An 18,407-nucleotide genomic window follows, 5' to 3' on the forward strand; every position below is an offset into this window, starting at 1 on the left:
CACGCAGCACAGATCAGCACAAAATAGCGTGGTACAGAAGTGGTTAATGTATGGACTGGAGAATAACAGATGTGCTGTTGCATGCTCCTGGCAGCAGATACGGTGCCCTGTTGTATCTTGGCCTGCACCGAACTTGCTTTCCAGGGTGTGTATTTTATGTAGTATTTTTATCCAGCTGTAGCATCCTACAGTATGTATTAAATACAACAGATTGTATATAATGTGGATGTATTGTGTAGGAAGGTCTTTACATGGCATAGAAATGATAACGCTGTAAAATCGGACTGTAAGGCGTTTAGGATGACTGCAGCAGTAACCTTCCGCTAACATAATCAGCTGCTGCGTTTGTGAAAAGAAAATTGGGAGCTCACAATGGTGTAGTATGTTACCCTTTAGCAGCCACAAATAGTAAAAAACTTAAAGGACTTCCGAGGCGAAAGTTCTAATCTATTTTTTTACCCTTGCAGCTGTCTTAGTCCCTCGCGGCAGCCGCGGTCCTCCTTGGTGTCCCTGCTGGACAGCCGTAATGATCGCGACTTTCTGGGAGGGATTGACTCTTCTGTGCGGGCGCTCGTGCCTGCCCATCCACATCATCTGGTGCGTACTGCACATTACTACTGCACAGGGGCAGGACGCGTCAGATGAAGTGGATGTGTGGGCACAACTGCCCGCGCAGGTGCATGAAGAGCTGACCCCGCCGGCGGGTCGCGATCATTACAGCCGGCCAGCAGGGACACCGGGGCTGCGGTGAGGGAGTGAGACGTCTGCGAGGGGCTGGAGGAAGCCCCAGGTGAGTAAAAAAAAAAAAAAATTTGATCTTTTGCCTCCTTTTAAAGCAAACGTGAACTGAAAATGAAAAGGCAAAATAAGCATACACAAGTCATACTTACCTCCCATGTAATCTACACATCAATCTCTTTATCCTCTCCTGCGTTCTGTTTGTGCACTGTGATCAATGGAATTCTCTGTCCTCCATTTTAAAAATGGCCATTATCACATAACAACTTCCTGGTCAGCACGCTGTTAACTTGAGCCATAGAGAAACATGGACATTACCTTGCTTATCAGTTATCCTTTCAGTTATAACTGACAGCAACTCATATATAACTGACAGCACCCGATATATTTCAGTTCTGACAAAATGGACGGCATTGTTGTAAAAAGAAAATGCTGAGCTTCTGAGAGAAACTGGCGGTAAGGTAAGTATGTACTATTCATTTGCAGGTACAACGTGTTTATTTTTAATAATTTTTTACTTGGTTCAAGTTCACTTTAAAGAGAAACCGTAACCAAGAATTGAGCTTCATCCCAATCAGTAGCTGATACCCCCTTTCCCATGAGAAATATTTTCCTTTTATCAAACAGATCATCAGGGAGCTCTGTATGGCTGATATTGTGGTAAAACCCCTCCCACAGTGTGGTGTCAGCACCTAGGTACTGACATCACACTGTGGGAACCATGTTGCATTGTGGGGAATAACAGCTGTTTCCAACTGCCAAGAATGCATCATCTCTTTCCACAGACATCACCTTCTAGCAGTAAAGATGTCGCCATGTGATAAATGCCAGAATGTAAATTGGGGAGGGGAAAGATTTTACAATGGGCAAACGCTGACTAAATCATGAATCCATAATTATTGTAAAATTAAATCATTTTTTGATTATTTTCACAGCAGTTCCTCTTTAATGTGGCTGCAGGGCTGCATTTTTTTCATGCAGCTAGGGAAGTGTGCCTTCCTCAGCCTGGCAGGCTATGCAGAGCGGCTCAGAGAGCATTTTTATACTTTCCTGTCTGGACAGCTGAGTCAGCTTCTGATCTTCCTCATCTCGCGGCAATGCAATCGTGACAATTTCTGATCACATATTACATGTAATCGGGGCTCAGAAGAAGGTGTCAGCGTTGCAACGCCGCCTGGTGATGGAAGAATCTTCTTCCATCACACCTCTTCCACCACTGGGCAGCACTGCAATGCTGACACTATAGTGGCTGGATAGTGTAATGGTTACGGGAAATCTGAGATGGGGGGGGGGGGGGGGGATTATAAAGAAAATATACATACTCGGGGCTTCCTCCAGTCCCATCTGGCTCTCTTCTTCCTCTCCCTTCGCCTGCAGTTGGCACTGGAAAGTCCTCTGGACCGGGGCCAACTGCGCATACCTGGCCTCACCTGCGCTCCCGCCACCTTCACATCACCGGGAGCGTTTTGGGCCTGTGCAGTACTACTACTACTACTGCGCAGAAACAACGCTCCCGGCAACAGGCATGTGCCTGGCAAGACTGCACATGCGCTAAATGGAGGATTTTCCCGGGCTAGTTGCTGGCAAACGAAGAGGCGGAAGAGTACGCGATCAGGCCGGAGAGGGCTGGAGGAAGGCCCAGGTATGTATATTTTCTTATAATCACCCATCTCAGGTACACTTTAAGGGCTCTGCCTCTGACATAGGAGACCTGGGTTTGAATCTCAGCTCTTCCTTTTCAGTAAACCAGCACCTATTCAGTGAGGAGGTCTTTTGGCTAGACTCCCTAACACTGCTTCTACCTACTGAGCGCACCCTAGCAGGTGCTTTGAGTCCGATAGGAGAAAAGTGCTATACAAATATAGGAATTATTATGTAGGAATTATTATATTCAACTAAAACTGTTATAGCCGGCTGCGGATGCTCTGCCATGAGTTGTCGAAAATGAGGCAACTCATACAGGGCTGCTAAAAGGTCTTTTATGTCTATATGTAAATATGCACTAATGCAGATAATTTCTGTATGTAGATTTTTATTTTATTTTTGTAAAATATATGTAGATTGTCCATAGAAATAAACTTTTAAATGACACTGGTAACGTGTATGCTGATTTTATTGAATAAACCAGTAATCAACTGATTTGCAGCTTCATGAAATGTGGCCACCCATAGATTTAAAGGGAACCCGAGGTGAGAGGGATATGGAGGCTGCCATATTTATTTCCTTGTAAACAATGCCAGTTGCCTGGCTGCCCTACTGATCTTCTGGCAGAAGTAGTATCTGAGTCAAGATCCTGGAACAAGCATATGGTTAATTGAGTAAATACTGAGTCAGAGTACCTGATCTGCATATGCTTGTTCAAGGTCTAAGTCTAAAATTATTAGAGACATGGGATCAGGAGGACTGCCAGGCTGGTATTGTTTAAAGGATACCCGAAGTGACATGATGATAGACATGTGTATGCTCAGTGCCTAGCACACAAACAACTATGCTGTGTTCCTTTTTTTTTCCTCTGCCGGAAAAGGTTAAATATCAGGTATGTAAGTGGCTGACTCGTTCCTGACTAAGACAGGAAGTGACTACAGTGTGACCTTCACGGATAAGAAATTCCAACTATAAAACACTTTCCTAGTAGAAAATGGCATCTGAGAGCAGGAAAAAAAGGGGAATTTCTTATCCGTGAGGGTCACACTGTAGTCACTTCCTGTCCTGAGTCAGCCACTTACATAACGGATGTTTAACTCTGTCAGGCAGAGAAAGAAAAAAAGGAACACAGCATAGTTGGTTGTGTGCTAGGCACTGTATATACACATCTTATTTCATCATGTCACTTCGGGTATCCTGTAAAAGGAAATAAATATGGCAGCCTTCACCGCCCTCTCACCTTAGGTGGTGAGAGTAGATGGAACCTTGAATCTGTCCTGTTCTTCTATCCTGCTCTGGTTCGCCGGCTCCTCCGCCAGCGACGGACACAAACTACAGAGGCTCATCAGATCAGTGGAGAGGATAATTGGGAAACCACTCCCCCCTCTGGACTTACTCTACTACACCAGACTGTGCTCCAGAGCACTGAGGATCACCAACGATCCCTCACACCCAGGCCACCACTACTCGACTCCCTTCGGGCCGGAGGGATCGGTCCATCTCCACCAGGACCTCAAGACTCAGGAACAGCTTCTTCCCCTCAGCTGTCAACCTTCTGAACTCTCTCCACGCTCCCCACCCCCCACCTTGGGTCAAACCATATCATGATGCACACTGTACATCGTGGTACTCTAGTTCTTATGTCACGTTTTGTGAATTATGCCAATTGATGTGTTTTGTGAACTGATGTTTTATTGTATTCTTGGCACATAAAAAAGTGTGTTCTGTTCCTTTGATGTATTCTGTGTGTCCTATCCTGTACTTGAATTCTGTACGTGCCAAGCCCAATTCCAGGCACGACCCAGTTATGCTTGGTGAAATAAGGATTTTGACAAAAGTGCTGGTACTCTGTGCAGGTTGCTCCATAAAGCAATCTAATTCTGTATGGGCTGTAAGCTCCTGCTCACTCTAGCCTCGCTCTATCTTTAATTTCTAGGCATGCAAGTGACATCTTCTGTCTTGTCGTACCTTGTCGGGAATATGGTAAACATCACTGATGAGCAATTTACAGCCATAAAATGTTTCCTGGCAGAATACAACTGAGGGCAGGGAGAGATAAAATACATGAACTACAGGGAGTGCAGAATTATTAGGAAAGTTGTGTTTTTGAGGATTCATTTTATTATTGAACAACAACCATGTTCTCACTGAACCCAAAAAAAACTCATTAATATCAAAGCTGAATATTTTTGAAAGTAGTTTTTAGTTTGTTTTTAGTTCTAGCTATTTTAGGGGGATATCTTTGTGTGCAGGTGACTATTACTGTGCTTAATTATTAGGCAACTTAACAAAAAACAAATATATACCCATTTCAATTATTTTTACCAGTGAGACCAATATAACATCTCAACATTCACAAATATACATTTCTGACATTCAAAAACAAATCAGTGACCAATATAGACACCTTTCTTTGCAAGGAAACGCAAAAGCCTGCCATCCATGGATTCTGTCAGTGTTTTCATCTGTTCACCATCAACATTGCGTGCAGCAGCAACCACAGCCTCCCAGACACTGTTCAGAGAGGTGTACTGTTTTCCCTCCTTGTAAATCTCACATTTTATGATGGACCACAGGTTCTCAATGGGGTTCAGATCTGGTGAACAAGGAGGCCATGTCATTAGTTTTTCTTCTTTTATACCCTTTCTTGCCAGCCACGCTGTGGAGTACTTGGACGCGTGTGATGGAGAATTGTCCTGCATGAAAATCATGTTTTTCTTGGAGGATGCAGACTTCTTCCTGTACCACTGCTTGATGAAGGTGTCTTCCAGAAACTGGCAGTAGGACTGGGAGTTGAGCTTGACTCCATCCTCAACCCGAAAAGGCCCCACAAGCTCATCTTTGATGATACCAGCCCAAACCAGTACTCCACCTCCACCTTGCTGGCGTCTGAGTTGAACTGGAGCTCTCTGCCCTTTACCAATCCAGCCACGGGCCTATCCATCTGGCCCATCAAGACTCACTCTCATTTCATCAGTCCATAAAACCTTAGAAAAATCAGTCTTGAGATATTTCTTGGCCCAGTCTTGACGTTTCAGCTTGTGTGTCTTGTTCAGTGGTGGTCGTCTTTCAGCCTTTCTTACCTTGGCCATGTCTCTGAGTATTGCACACCTTGTGCTTTTGGGCACTTCAGTGATGTTGCAGCTCTGAAATATGGCCAAACTGGTGGCAAGTGGCATCTTGGCAGCTGCACGCTTGACTTTTCTCAGTTCATGGGCAGTTATTTTGCGCCTTGGTTTTTCCACACATTTCTTGCGACCTGGTTGACTATTGTGAATGAAACGCTTGATTATTCGATGATCACGTTTCAGAAGCTTTGCAATTTTAAGAGTGCTGCATCCCTCTGCAAGATATCTCACTATTTTTGACTTTTCTGAGCCTGTCAAGTCCTTCTTTTGACTCATTTTGCCAAAGGAAAGGAAGTTGCCTAATAATTATGCACACCTGATATAGGGTGTTGATGTCATTAGACCACACCCCTTCTCATTACAGAGATGCACATCACCTAATATGCTTAATTGGTAGTAGGCTTTCGAGCCTATACAGCTTGGAGTAAGACAACATGCATAAAAAGGATGATGTGGTCAAAATACTCATTTGCCTAATAATTCTGCACTCCCTGTATTCACCTTTTACTAACTCTGGGACATTTAATAGGCTGCCACTGTTTAGAGGCAGTAAAACATGCAACCCTACTTTGTAAATGGTTAAATATAAAAGAAAGCCATGGGTAAATTTGCCATTTTTAGGAATAGGAGGAGAACTACAATTGTTTATCTCATCAGTTTATTTTCACCTCAGGTTCACTTTAAAGACACACTGAAGTCTCAGTTTTTACCTTCTTTTCTTATTCATCCTTCTTCAGCTTTAAATTCTAAGCTGAATCGCCGCATCCCTGCAGCAGAACGAGTTATTTATAGCCCTGAAATTGCCCTGCAAACTTCCAGGGCTCTCATCATTTTGCTTCCAGGTACAGGCAGAGCTTTGCATAGTAACTCTGCTTCTACTCCAGTCAATCTCTGCCTCTCCCTGTTCCTCTCAGTTGTCTTTCACTGAGAGAGGCGGAGATTGACTGGAGTGGAGGCAGAGCTACTACGCAAAGCTCTGCCTCTACCAGGCAGCAAAATATACGACCTGCAAAGTCGTGGAACTTTGTAGGTCAATTTCATGGCTATAAATAACTTTCTGCCACAGAGATGCGGCGATTCAGCTTAGAATTTAATGCTGAAGAAGAATAAATAAGGTAAAAGACTGAACAGGCACTCCAGGAACGGTACAGATGGCACTGCACCCCAAGCTTTAACCTCCTTGGCGGTAATCCCGAGCTGAGCTCGGGGTATGCCGCCGGAGGTCGCCGCTCAGGCCCTGCTGGGCCGATTTGCATTCTGTAAAAAGCAGCACACGCAGCCGGCACTTTGCCAGCCGCGTGTGCTGCCCGATCGCCGCCGCTCCGCGGCGATCCGCCGCGTGCAGCGGCGAAAGAGGGTCCCCCCAGCCGCCCGAGCCCAGCGCAGCTGGAACAAACAGTTCCGGCCGGCGCTAGGGGCTGGATCGGGCGGCTCTGACGTCAGAACGTCGACTGACGTCCATGACGTCACTCCGCTTGAGGAAAGCGAAACAAGATAGGCCGCTCATTGCGGCCTATCTTGTTACTTTCGATTGCCGGAGGCGATCGAAAGTACGCTTCCGGAGCGCCCTCTAGTGGGCTTTCATGCAGCCAACTTTCAGTTGGCTGCATGAAATATTTTTTTTTTAATTTAAAAAAAACCCCATTTCAGCCTCCCTGGCAAAATAAATAAACCGCCAGGGAGGTTAAAGAGAAGATCCGAGAGGGGGGAGTTCTACTTTCCCGGGGGCTCTCTCAAGCCACTGGCAGCTGCTATGTCCCTCGCCGCGGCTCTGGTGTGCTGGGGTCCCCTCCATTGCAGATGCTGACCTCGCCAGGTTGGCATCTTCTGTGCCTGTGTGTGGCCGCGCCACCCACAATTGCACTCACGTGGCTTGGATCGTCCTGTCCATGGCCACGCACTCATGCAGATGATGCTGACTTGCCCAGGTCGGCATCTGCAACGGAGGGGACCCCAGTACACCAGAGCTACAGCAAGTGAGACATCGACTGCCAGAGGAAGGAGGAAGCTTCGGGTAAGAAGAGGTTTCTCCCCCGCCCCCTCGATCATCCTTTCAAGGGCCCACTGTGCATTTGTCTGCTTTTCAGCATCTGTAACATTGAAGTGTTGCTGGAAAGCAGACACAAGTGCGTTAGTGTGCTCAGGCCCTAAAGGTGAAGGTGGCCATACATTAGATGACTTGGCCAATCAACCATCCGATTCAATTATTATAATCGAAACGGATGAAAATCAGTGCTGCCAAGGTGCATGCCCGATCGATGTGGCTAATTTTGGGTTGAAATTTGTTGCATGTATCGATCAGACATATGCTGCAAGATGTAGGGCTGACATGCTTGATGGAGTGCACTGTGGTTACAGTAAGTGATATCAGGACAAGCGGTGGAAGTCCCAGTGCTGTAACTCCTTAATGTAAAAATTTGCCCTGTGCAGTTACCCGCGCTGGCTCCATATATGTGGGCATGTGTGTGATGTCACACAGGTGCCCATATTTCGCCGGCAACCACGTAGGAGCCAGCGGCGGATACCAACAGGTAAAGTATACAGCATGGGACATCGTGCGCGGGGCGACATTTTATATTAGGGAGGACGGCAAGGTGCGGATGCGGCAACACAAGGCCAATTCCTGTGAGATTTCATTTCAGTTGGGAATTGGCCTGTGGTGTATGGGCAGGCAACAGATCAGAGATGTCTCTTGGTCGATCTTCCCATACATCGTCTGATGTATGGGCACCTTTAGGGATATTACATGAGTCTTCACATTTCCTGGAATTCTGATGGCCTTCATCAATATCTGTTTAACCTACACAAAATGTTAAAGGAAAGGGATATGGTGGCTGCCATATTTATTTCCTGTTAAAGGGGAACTGAAGTAAGAGGTATACGGTGGCTGCCCTATTTATTTCCTTTTAATCAATACCAGTTGCCTGGCAGCCCTGCTGGTCTATTTCTCTGCAGTAGTATCTGAATAACACCAGAAACAAGCATGCAGCTAGTCTTGTCAGATCTGACTTTAAAGTCTGAAACACATGATCTGCTGCATGCTTGTTCAGGGGCTATGGCTAATAGTATTAGAGGCAGAGGATCAGCAGGGCTGCCAGGCAACTGGTATTGCTTAAAAGGAAATAAATGCCAGGCAACTGGTATTGCTTAAAAGGGAATAAACATGGCAGCCTTCATATACCTCTCTCTTCAGTTCCCCTTTAAAGGATACCAGAGCCAAAAAAAAACACATGGAAAATGGTGGGAGCAGGCACATACCGTCACCTGTGCCAATGCCTACTGCTTCCTCCATTCTCCTCTTACAAGAAGATCCCGGTGTACTCTCAGGTACAATGCGGGGGGCAGAGAGAACGGGAGGAGCGGTAGGCATTGGAACAGGTGACATTACAGGCCTGCTCCCCCTGGTTTCCATGTTTTTATTTAATTTGGTATTGTTTAACCCTTTAAGGACCACAGGTTTACACCCCCCCCCCCCCCCCCCCCCCTAGTGACCAGGCCATTTTTTAAAATTCAGCACTGCACAGCTTTAACAGTTCACTGCATGGCCATACAACTTAGCACACAAATGAATCTTGCCTCCTTTTTTTTTTTTTTTTTACAACCGAGCTTTCTGTTGGTGGCATCTGATTGCTGCTGCGATTTGTATTTTTTTTTTATTTTATTTTTTTCAAATGTTTTTTTCTCCCTCCTCCCGAGAGCCAATCAGCATGATCGCCTTTCATAGGCATCAGCCTATGAGAGGGATCTGTTTCCCTGCCACTCGAGGGGACAGATAAGTTACAAAGCTATCCCCTGTACAGCGCTGCAGTAGATAGCAGCGCTATACATGTAAATATCAGCCTTTTTTTTTCCACTAACAACCTGCAAGCTGCCATTGCGGGCTGGCAGGCTGGCAGGCTGATCAGGGAACTCCGCATCTTGGCAGGGATGGATTGCACACACGAGCGTTCCCTGCTAATCTCCACCCCCAGGACTTGACGCCAGTCAACGTTAGGTGGACCTGGTGAAGCTACTCTGCGGCCACCAATTGGTGCTAGGTGGTCACAAAGTGGTTAAGCAATACCAGTTGTCTGGATATCCTGCTGATTCACTGCCTCTGATACATTTAGCCATAGACCCTGAACAAGCACGCAGCAAATCAGGTGTTTCTGACATTGTCAGATCTGACAAGATTAGCTGCATGCTTGTTACTGGCATGATTTAAAGAGAATCTGTACTCTAATATTCTTACACTAAAAAGCATACCATTCTATTCCTTATTTTCTCCTGTGCCCCTCTGTGCTGTTTCTGCCACTCTCTGCTGCAATCCTGGCTTGTAATTAACAGTTTTAGGCAGTGTTTACAAACAAACTAACCAGCTTGTGATAGGCTCACATAAACAGAGTGTGTGAGTCATACAGAGCCTGGAGGGGGTGTGTATAGCTTCTACCAATCACAAGCAGCCCTGCACATTCCACACATTCCAGCCTTATGCTATGTACACACTTGCGATAACGATCGTTCGCTAGGAACGATAATTGAAAGACAAACGATGGGATGCAGCGATCATCATACACATTTTAACGATCGTTCTCGCAGAAAAGAACGATCAGAAGGAAATGTTGCGTACATATTTATATAAAATAAAATAAAAACCACTAACATGGAGTTACAATAGATACAAATATATGATTGTTAACTTGAGAACAAAGTTTAATTGAAATGAGCAATGTAACAATCTTTACGGCCGCGCTACAAACGAAGTACGGAAGCTGGGCAGAATTCAACGCAGGCGCATTGGCCCTTGTAACGATCTTTCTCGGCCGATGTCTGTACTCACTATAGTTTTGTAACGATTGTCGGTAGATACGATCCGACAGGTTGGATATTTCCATCTTCCCGATGTTGTTCTTTTGTCGTTCGTGTTAATGATCGTTGGGTAGAGTTTTTTTCCCCCGATTGTCGGTGGAACGATCGTTAATTAGCTGTTTCAAACAACCATAGTCGCCAGTGTGTACGCAGCATTAGCCCGACAGACACGACAGAGGTAAAGAGATAAGATTTATTACAGAGACAGTGCAATTAGGAAAGGCAGCAGTAAGCCAGAGCACATTAGAACAGGCATAGGAACTTATAGGTTAGAAGAACTAAGGCTGAAAAATTTGTTACAGAGTCTCTTTAAACACTGCTGCAGCCAAACAGACCAGCTGGGCTGCCAAGCAACTGGTATTGTTTAAAAGGAAATAAATATAGCAGCCTCTATATTTTTCTCACTACAGTTGTCCTCACCCTGGCGTTCTATTGATTGCGCCAGGGTGGCGGCGCAGCAGTATTTTTTGCATTTTTTTTTAAAGCGCTAGGCTAGCTACATGTTTCCCCCTCCCTGCGGCATCCCACCCACCCCTCCGATCGCCGCCAGCGATCAAGCCCATCCGGAAATCCCGTTCTGAACAGCCGGTTCAAGTAACAGTTGGGCCCTAGGGCAAAATTAGCCCGGGCCCCCCCCCCCAACAGACACCCCCCGACCAAAATGCATCATTAGAGGCCCTTTGTTGCAGCCAAACTTCCCTCCTGGGCACCTGAGCTGGCTGCTGACCCTCCCCCAATCACCTCCCAACTTAACAGACTCTGCAGAGACCCTGGGGAGCAACAGTTAACATGGGGAGGGACAACTTGGGGACCCCTACAGGCTCTGGGGCAGTTGCCTATTTTTTTCCTATGGTAGCTCCGGCCCTGGCTGCGTGTTTTTTTTTTTAATTACGAAAATCGGCCCACCAGGGCCTGAGCGGTGCCCTGCGATGGTTATGGACGAGCTGAGCTCGTCCATACCGCCAAGGAGGTTAAGTGTAGAAACCATTATTACAAACTATGAGGATGTTTGATAAATTTGGTAAGCATTAAAAACTGTTCCCAATTAGAGTTGGGCCGAACCTCCGATTTTCGGTTCGCGAACTTTCGCGAAAGGTTCGGTTTGCGTTAAAGTTTGCGAACCGCAATAGACTTCAATGGGGATGCGAACTTTGAAAAAAAAAAATAATTATGCTGCCCACAAAAGTGATGGAAAAGATGTTTCAAGGGGTCTAACACCTGGAGTGGGGCATGGCGGAGTGGGATACATGCCAAAAGTCCCCGGGAAAAATCTGGATTTGACGCAAAGCAGCGTTTTAAGGGCAGAAATCACATTGAATGCTAAATGACAGGCCTAAAGTGCTTTCAAACCTCTTGCATGTGTATACATCAATCAGGTAGTGTAATTAAGGTACTGCTTCACACTGACACACCAAACTCATCGTGTAACGCACCGCAAACAGCTGTTTGTGTAGTGACGGCCGTGCTTTACTGGTGCGCACCATGGCGAGAGTGCAGGTTTTGGTGGCTTTACAGCCCATATGGTCACCTGGCTGATGTAGCTGAATGACAGAACAGTGACTGTCCAGCTGATCAAATTTGGTCTGACCACAATGAGGCAACGACCTTATCGTGGGTGTGCCCCCCGAGACACTCATCTAGGCGCCGGTCATTGCTCCATTGTGATACGCAAGCCCCTTCACCACGGCAAGGTAATGATCACGAAGGGGAATGGGCGCATGTACATGCCTTTTCTTTTGTTGTTGCAGCTGCCCGCAGTGCAGCCAGAAAAATTAGGCAGTCATGTACACGCACCCGAAAAATTATTACAGCGGCCGCTGCTAGCAGCGGCCTAAAAAATTCAGCAATCCGCCTGGAGTCCCGGACCCTGTTGGTGGTGGCGGAGAAGGTAGTCAAGCGGCCTGCAGGCAGACATGCTGTGTGGAGGGACTGGGAGCGACTTAGTCTTCTTGGGGCAGGCCAGGCAGCCAGTCACACGGCGTGCAGGCAGAGATGCTGTATGTGCGGGGACTGACATAGTCTTGGGGCGGGCAGCAGCCCTCCGGGATCCATGCCTCATTCATTTTGATAAAGGTGAGGTACTTAACACTTTTGTGACTTAGGCGACTTCTCTTCTCTGTGACAATGCCTCCAGCTGCGCTGAAGGTCCTTTCTGAGAGGACGCTTGCGGCAGGGCAGGAGAGAAGTTGGATGGCAAATTGGGACAGCTCTGGCCACAGGTCAAGCCTGCGCACCCAGTAGTTCAAGGGTTCCTCATCGCTGTTCACAGCAGTGTCTACATCCACACTTAAGGCCAGGTAGTCGGCTACCTGCCGTTCCAGGCGTTGGTGGAGGGTGGATCCGGAAGGGCTACGGCGAGGCGTTGGACTAAAGAACGTCCGCATGTCCGACATCACCATGAGATCGCTGGAGCGTCCTGTCTTTGACTGCGTGGACACGGGAGGAGGATTAGTGGCAGTGGTACCTTGCTGGCGTTGTGCCGTCACATCACCCTTAAAGGCATTGTAAAGCATAGTTGACAGCTGGTTCTGCATGTGCTGCATCCTTTCCACCTTCCGGTGAGTTTGTAACAGGTCCGCCACTTTGTGCCTGTACCGAGGGTCTAGTAGTGTGGCCACCCAGTACAGCTCATTCCCCTTGAGGTTTTTTATACGGGGGTCCCTCAACAGGCAGGACAGCATAAAAGACGACATCTGCACAAAGTCGGATCCAGTACCCTCCATCTCCTCTTGCTCTTCCTCAGTGACGTCAGGTAAGTCAACCTCCTCCCCCCAGCCGCGAACAATACCACGGGAAGGTTGAGCAGCACAAGCCCCTTGCGATGCCTGCTGAGGTTGTTCTCCTGCCGCTGTCCCCTCCTCCTCCTCCTCCTCCTCCCCCAAAGAAACACCTTGCTCATCATCCTCTGAGTCTGATTCGTCTTCTGCACACGACTTCTCTTCTTCCTCCTCCTCCCCCCTCTGTGCTGCCGCAGGTGTTGAGGAAACAGCTGGGTCTGATGAAAATTGGTCCCATGCCTGTTCCTGCCGTAACGGTTCCTGGTCACGCTCATTCACAGCTTTATCCGCCACTCTACGCACAGCACGCTCCAAGAAGTAAGCGTAGGGAATTAAGTCGCTGATGGTGCCCTCACTGCGGCTCACCAGGTTGGTCACCTCCTCAAACGGCCGCATGAGCCTGCATGCATTCTCCATCAGTGTCCAGTTGTCAGGCCAGAACATCCCCATCTTCCCAGACTGTTTCATTCTACTGTAGTTGTAGAGGTAGTGGGTCACGGCTTTCTTCTGTTCTAGCAGGCGGGAGAACATGAGCAGGGTCGAGTTCCAGCGAGTCGGGCTATCGCAAATGAGGCGTCTCACCGGCATGTTGTTTTTGCGCTGAATTTCCGCAAAGCGTGCCATGGCTGTGTAAGACCGCCACAAATGCCCACAGAACTTCCTGGCCTGCTTCAGGACATTCGCTAAGCCAGGGTACTTTGCCACAAATCTTTGAACCACTAGATTCATGACATGTGCCATGCAGGGTATGTGTGTCAGCTTCCCCATATGCAAAGCGGCAAGCAGATTGCTGCCGTTGTCGCACACCACGTTGCCTATCTCCAGGTGGTGCGGGGTCAGCCACTCATCCACCTGTTTCTTAAGAGCAGCCAGGAGAGCTGCTCCAGTGTGACTCTCCGCTTTGAGACAAGCCATGTCTAAGATGGCGTGACACCGTCGTACCTGGCATGCAGCATAGGCCCTGCGGAGCTGGGGCTGTGTAGCTGGAGAGGAGAACTGCCACTCAGCCAAGGAGGAGGAGGACAGCGAAGAGCATGTAGCAGGAGGAGAGGAGGTGGCAGGAGGCCTGCCTGCAAGCCGTGGAGGTGTCACAATTTGGTCCGCTGCGCCCTGCTTGCCATCGTTCACCACCAGGTTCACCCAATGGGCTGTGTAGGTAATGTAGCGGCCCTGCCCGTGCTTGGCAGACCAGGCATCCGTGGTCAGGTGTACCCTTGACCCAACGCTCTTCGCAAGAGATGACACCACTTGCCTCTCAACTTCACGGTGCAGTTGGGGTATGGCCTTTCTCGAAAAATAAGTGCGGCCTGGCATCTTCCACTGCGGTGTTCCGATGGCCACAAATTTACGGAAGGCCTCAGAGTCCACCAGCCGGTATGGTAACAGCTGCCGAGCTAACAGTTCCGCCACGCCAGCTGTCAGACGCCGGGCAAGGGGGTGACTGGCCGAAATTGGCTTCTTCCGCTCAAACATTTCCTTCACGGACACCTGACTGCTGCTGTGGGCAGAGGAGCAGGAACCGCTCAAGGGCAGAGGCGGAGTGGAGGAGGGTGCCTGTGAAGGTGGAAGGGAGAAAGCGGCAGAAGCAGATAATGCACCTGATGGAGGAGGAAGAGGAGAAGGAGGGTGGCTTTGCTTTTGTGTGCTGCTGCTGCTTTTGCTCAGGTGGCCATCCCATTGCTGTTTGTGCCTTTTCTCCAGGTGCCTTCGTAAGGCACTTGTCCCTACGTGAGTGTTGGCCTTTCCACGGCTCAATTTTTGTTGGCAGAGCGAACAGATGGCTTTGGTCCGATCTGAGGCACACACATTAAAAAATTTCCACACCACTGAGCCACCCTGGGATGTGGGCACTATGGGGACCTCAGCAGCTGATGCTGAAGGGCAAGTTGGCTGGCTGTACATAGGTGGCAATACATGGTGCCGGACACTGCCACCAGCTGTTTCTGACGAAGAGCTGCCCCAGCTTCTTTCAGCAACTTCTCTCCTCCTCCTACTCTCTGACTCCCCCTCTGAACTGTCCCCCTCTTCATCTCCTCTATTGGGTACATACAGAGGATCCCTATCATCGTCATCATCGTAATCATCCTGCCCAGCTTCGCTTGCCTCAGACAAATCCAAACATGCACCAACATCAGTAGGTCCTTCATCCTCCTTACACGTTACATCCATAATGTTGCCGCGTAACTCAGACATATGAGCTGGTGAAAATTCATCTGGCTGTAACAACAATGGCTGTGCATCAGTGATTTCACCACTAAATAATTCTTGCGAAGTGGCAAATGCAGCGGAAGTGGTGCTAGTAGTAGCACTGGTGGCTGAGCAAGATGAGGTGTTCTGTGTCGCTAAATACTCAACCACGTCCTGACAATCTTGGGAGGTGATGGGACGTGCCTTCTTCCGAGCACTGTACTGTGGGCCAGGTCCACACGAAATTACATTTACACGACCTCGCGCAGACCTGCCGGGTGGCCTTCCTCTGGCTCTGCCACTACCTCTTCCTCTACCTGTTTTGTCCATATCGGGTATGCACGGAGTGGTATATCACACTGCGTGCACTCACGTAGGTAGGTGGGTTCACTTAACTGCACAGGTATGCGCACTGATGCGGTGGGTTCACTGAACAGAACAGGTATACAGTGGCGGGTTCACAGAACAGGTATGCAGTGGCGGGTCCACTGAACAGAACAGGTATGCAGTGGCGGGTTCACTAAACAGAACAGGTATACAGTGGTGGTTCACTAAACAGAACAGGTATGCAGTGGCGGGTCCACTGAACAGAACAGGTATGCAGTGGTGGGTTCACAGCACAGGTATGCAGTGGTGGGTTCACAGCACAGGTATGCAGTGGTGGGTTCAATGAACAGGTATACAGTGGCGGGTCCACTGAACAGAACAGGTATGCAGTGGTGGGTTCACTAAACAGAACAGGTATGCAGTGGCGGGTCCACTGAACAGAAAAGGTATGCAGTGGCGGGTTCACTAAACAGAACAGGTATGCAGTGGCGGGTCCACTGAACAGAACAGGTATGCAGTGGCGGGTCCACTGAACAGAACAGGTATACAGTGGCGGGTTCACTTAACTGCACAGGTATGCGCACTGATGCGGTGGGTTCACTGAACAGAACAGGTATGCAGTGGCGGGTCCACTGAACAGAACAGGTATGCAGTGGCGGGTTCACTTAACTGCCCAGGTATGCGCACTGATGCGGTGGGTCCACTGAACAGAACAGGTATGCAGTGGCGGGTTCACTAAACAGAACAGGTATACAGTGGCGGTTCACTAAACAGAACAGGTATGCAGTGGCGGGTCCACTGAACAGAACAGGTATGCAGTGGTGGGTCCACTGAACAGAACAAGTATGCAGTGGCGGGTTCACTTAACTGCACAGGTATGCGCACTGATGCGGTGGGTCCACTGAACAGAACAGGTATGCAGTGGCGGGTTCACTTAACTGCACAGGTATACAGTGGCGGTTCACTAAACAGAACAGGTATGCAGTGGCGGGTCCACTGAACAGAACAGGTATGCAGTGGTGGGTTCACAGCACAGGTATGCAGTGGTGGGTTCACAGCACAGGTATGCAGTGGTGGGTTCACAGCACAGGTATGCAGTGGTGGGTTCAATGAACAGGTATACAGTGGCGGGTCCACTGAACAGAACAGGTATGCAGTGGCGGGTTCACTTAACTGCACAGGTATGCGCACTGATGCGGTGGGTCCACTGAACAGAACAGGTATGCAGTGGCGGGTTCACTTAACTGCACAGGTATACAGTGGCGGTTCACTAAACAGAACAGGTATGCAGTGGCGGGTCCACTGAACAGAACAGGTATGCAGTGGTGGGTTCACAGCACAGGTATGCAGTGGTGGGTTCACAGCACAGGTATGCAGTGGTGGGTTCACAGCACAGGTATGCAGTGGTGGGTTCAATGAACAGGTATACAGTGGCGGGTCCACTGAACAGAACAGGTATGCAGTGGCGGGTTCACTTAACTGCACAGGTATGCGCACTGATGCGGTGGGTTCACTGAACAGAACAGGTATGCAGTGGCGGGTTCACTAAACAGAACAGGTATACAGTGGCGGTTCACTAAACAGAACAGGTATGCAGTGGCGGGTCCACTGAACAGAACAGGTATGCAGTGGCGGGTTCACTTAACTGCACAGGTATGCGCACTGATGCGGTGGGTTCACTGAACAGAACAGGTATGCAGTGGCGGGTTCACTAAACAGAACAGGTATGCAGTGGCGGGTCCACTGAACAGAACAGGTATGCAGTGGCGGGTTCACTTAACTGCACAGGTATGTGCACTGATGCGGTGGGTCCACTGAACAGAACAGGTATGCAGTGGCGGGTTCACTAAACAGAACAGGTATACAGTGGCGGTTCACTAAACAGAACAGGTATGCAGTGGCGGGTCCACTGAACAGAACAGGTATGCAGTGGTGGGTTCACAGCACAGGTATGCAGTGGTGGGTTCACAGCACAGGTATGCAGTGGTGGGTTCACAGCACAGGTATGCAGTGGTGGGTTCACAGCACAGGTATGCAGTGGTGGGTTCAATGAACAGGTATACAGTGGCGGGTCCACTGAACAGAACAGGTATGCAGTGGTGGGTTCACAGCACAGGTATGCAGTGGTGGGTTCACAGCACAGGTATGCAGTGGTGGGTTCACAGAACAGGTATGCAGCCAGACAGGAACAAGCTAAGCCTAACTAATCTTTCCCTGAGAGACAGTCTGCAGCAGCTCGCCCTACTCTGACTAATGCAGGCACACGAGTGGCCGTAATGGCCGCCGCTGCCTGCCTTATATAAGGGGGGGTGGGGCTCCAGGGGCTAGTGTAGCCTAATTGGCTACACTGGGCCTGCTGACTGTGATGTAGAGGGTCAAAGTTGACCCTCCATGTGCATTATGGGGCGAACCGAACTTCCGCAAAGGTTCGCCTGCGGGACGCGAACGCGAACCACTGAAGTTCGCATGGAACCGTTCGCAGGCGAACCGTTCGGCCCAACTCTATTCCCAATCCCCTTCTTGCACCTCTGAGACTGCAGTTGCCATTGGCAGGTTTTGGTGCACAGTATCAATTGGGGGCATTGTAAAACTTGCATGGAGGCCCACAGCTCCTTAGCTACGCCACTGTATACTACTACTACTACTACTGTATATACTGTAGTCGTGTAGCATAGCCCAGGCAACAGTGGTAGAGAGATTACTATACGCGCTGCTGCTGTAATGAATCATGTGACCGACCAGTCTCTGCTCTAGACCG

Source organism: Hyperolius riggenbachi, chromosome 1 (assembly GCF_040937935.1).
Source record: "Hyperolius riggenbachi isolate aHypRig1 chromosome 1, aHypRig1.pri, whole genome shotgun sequence".
NCBI classification, from domain to species: domain Eukaryota; kingdom Metazoa; phylum Chordata; class Amphibia; order Anura; family Hyperoliidae; genus Hyperolius; species Hyperolius riggenbachi.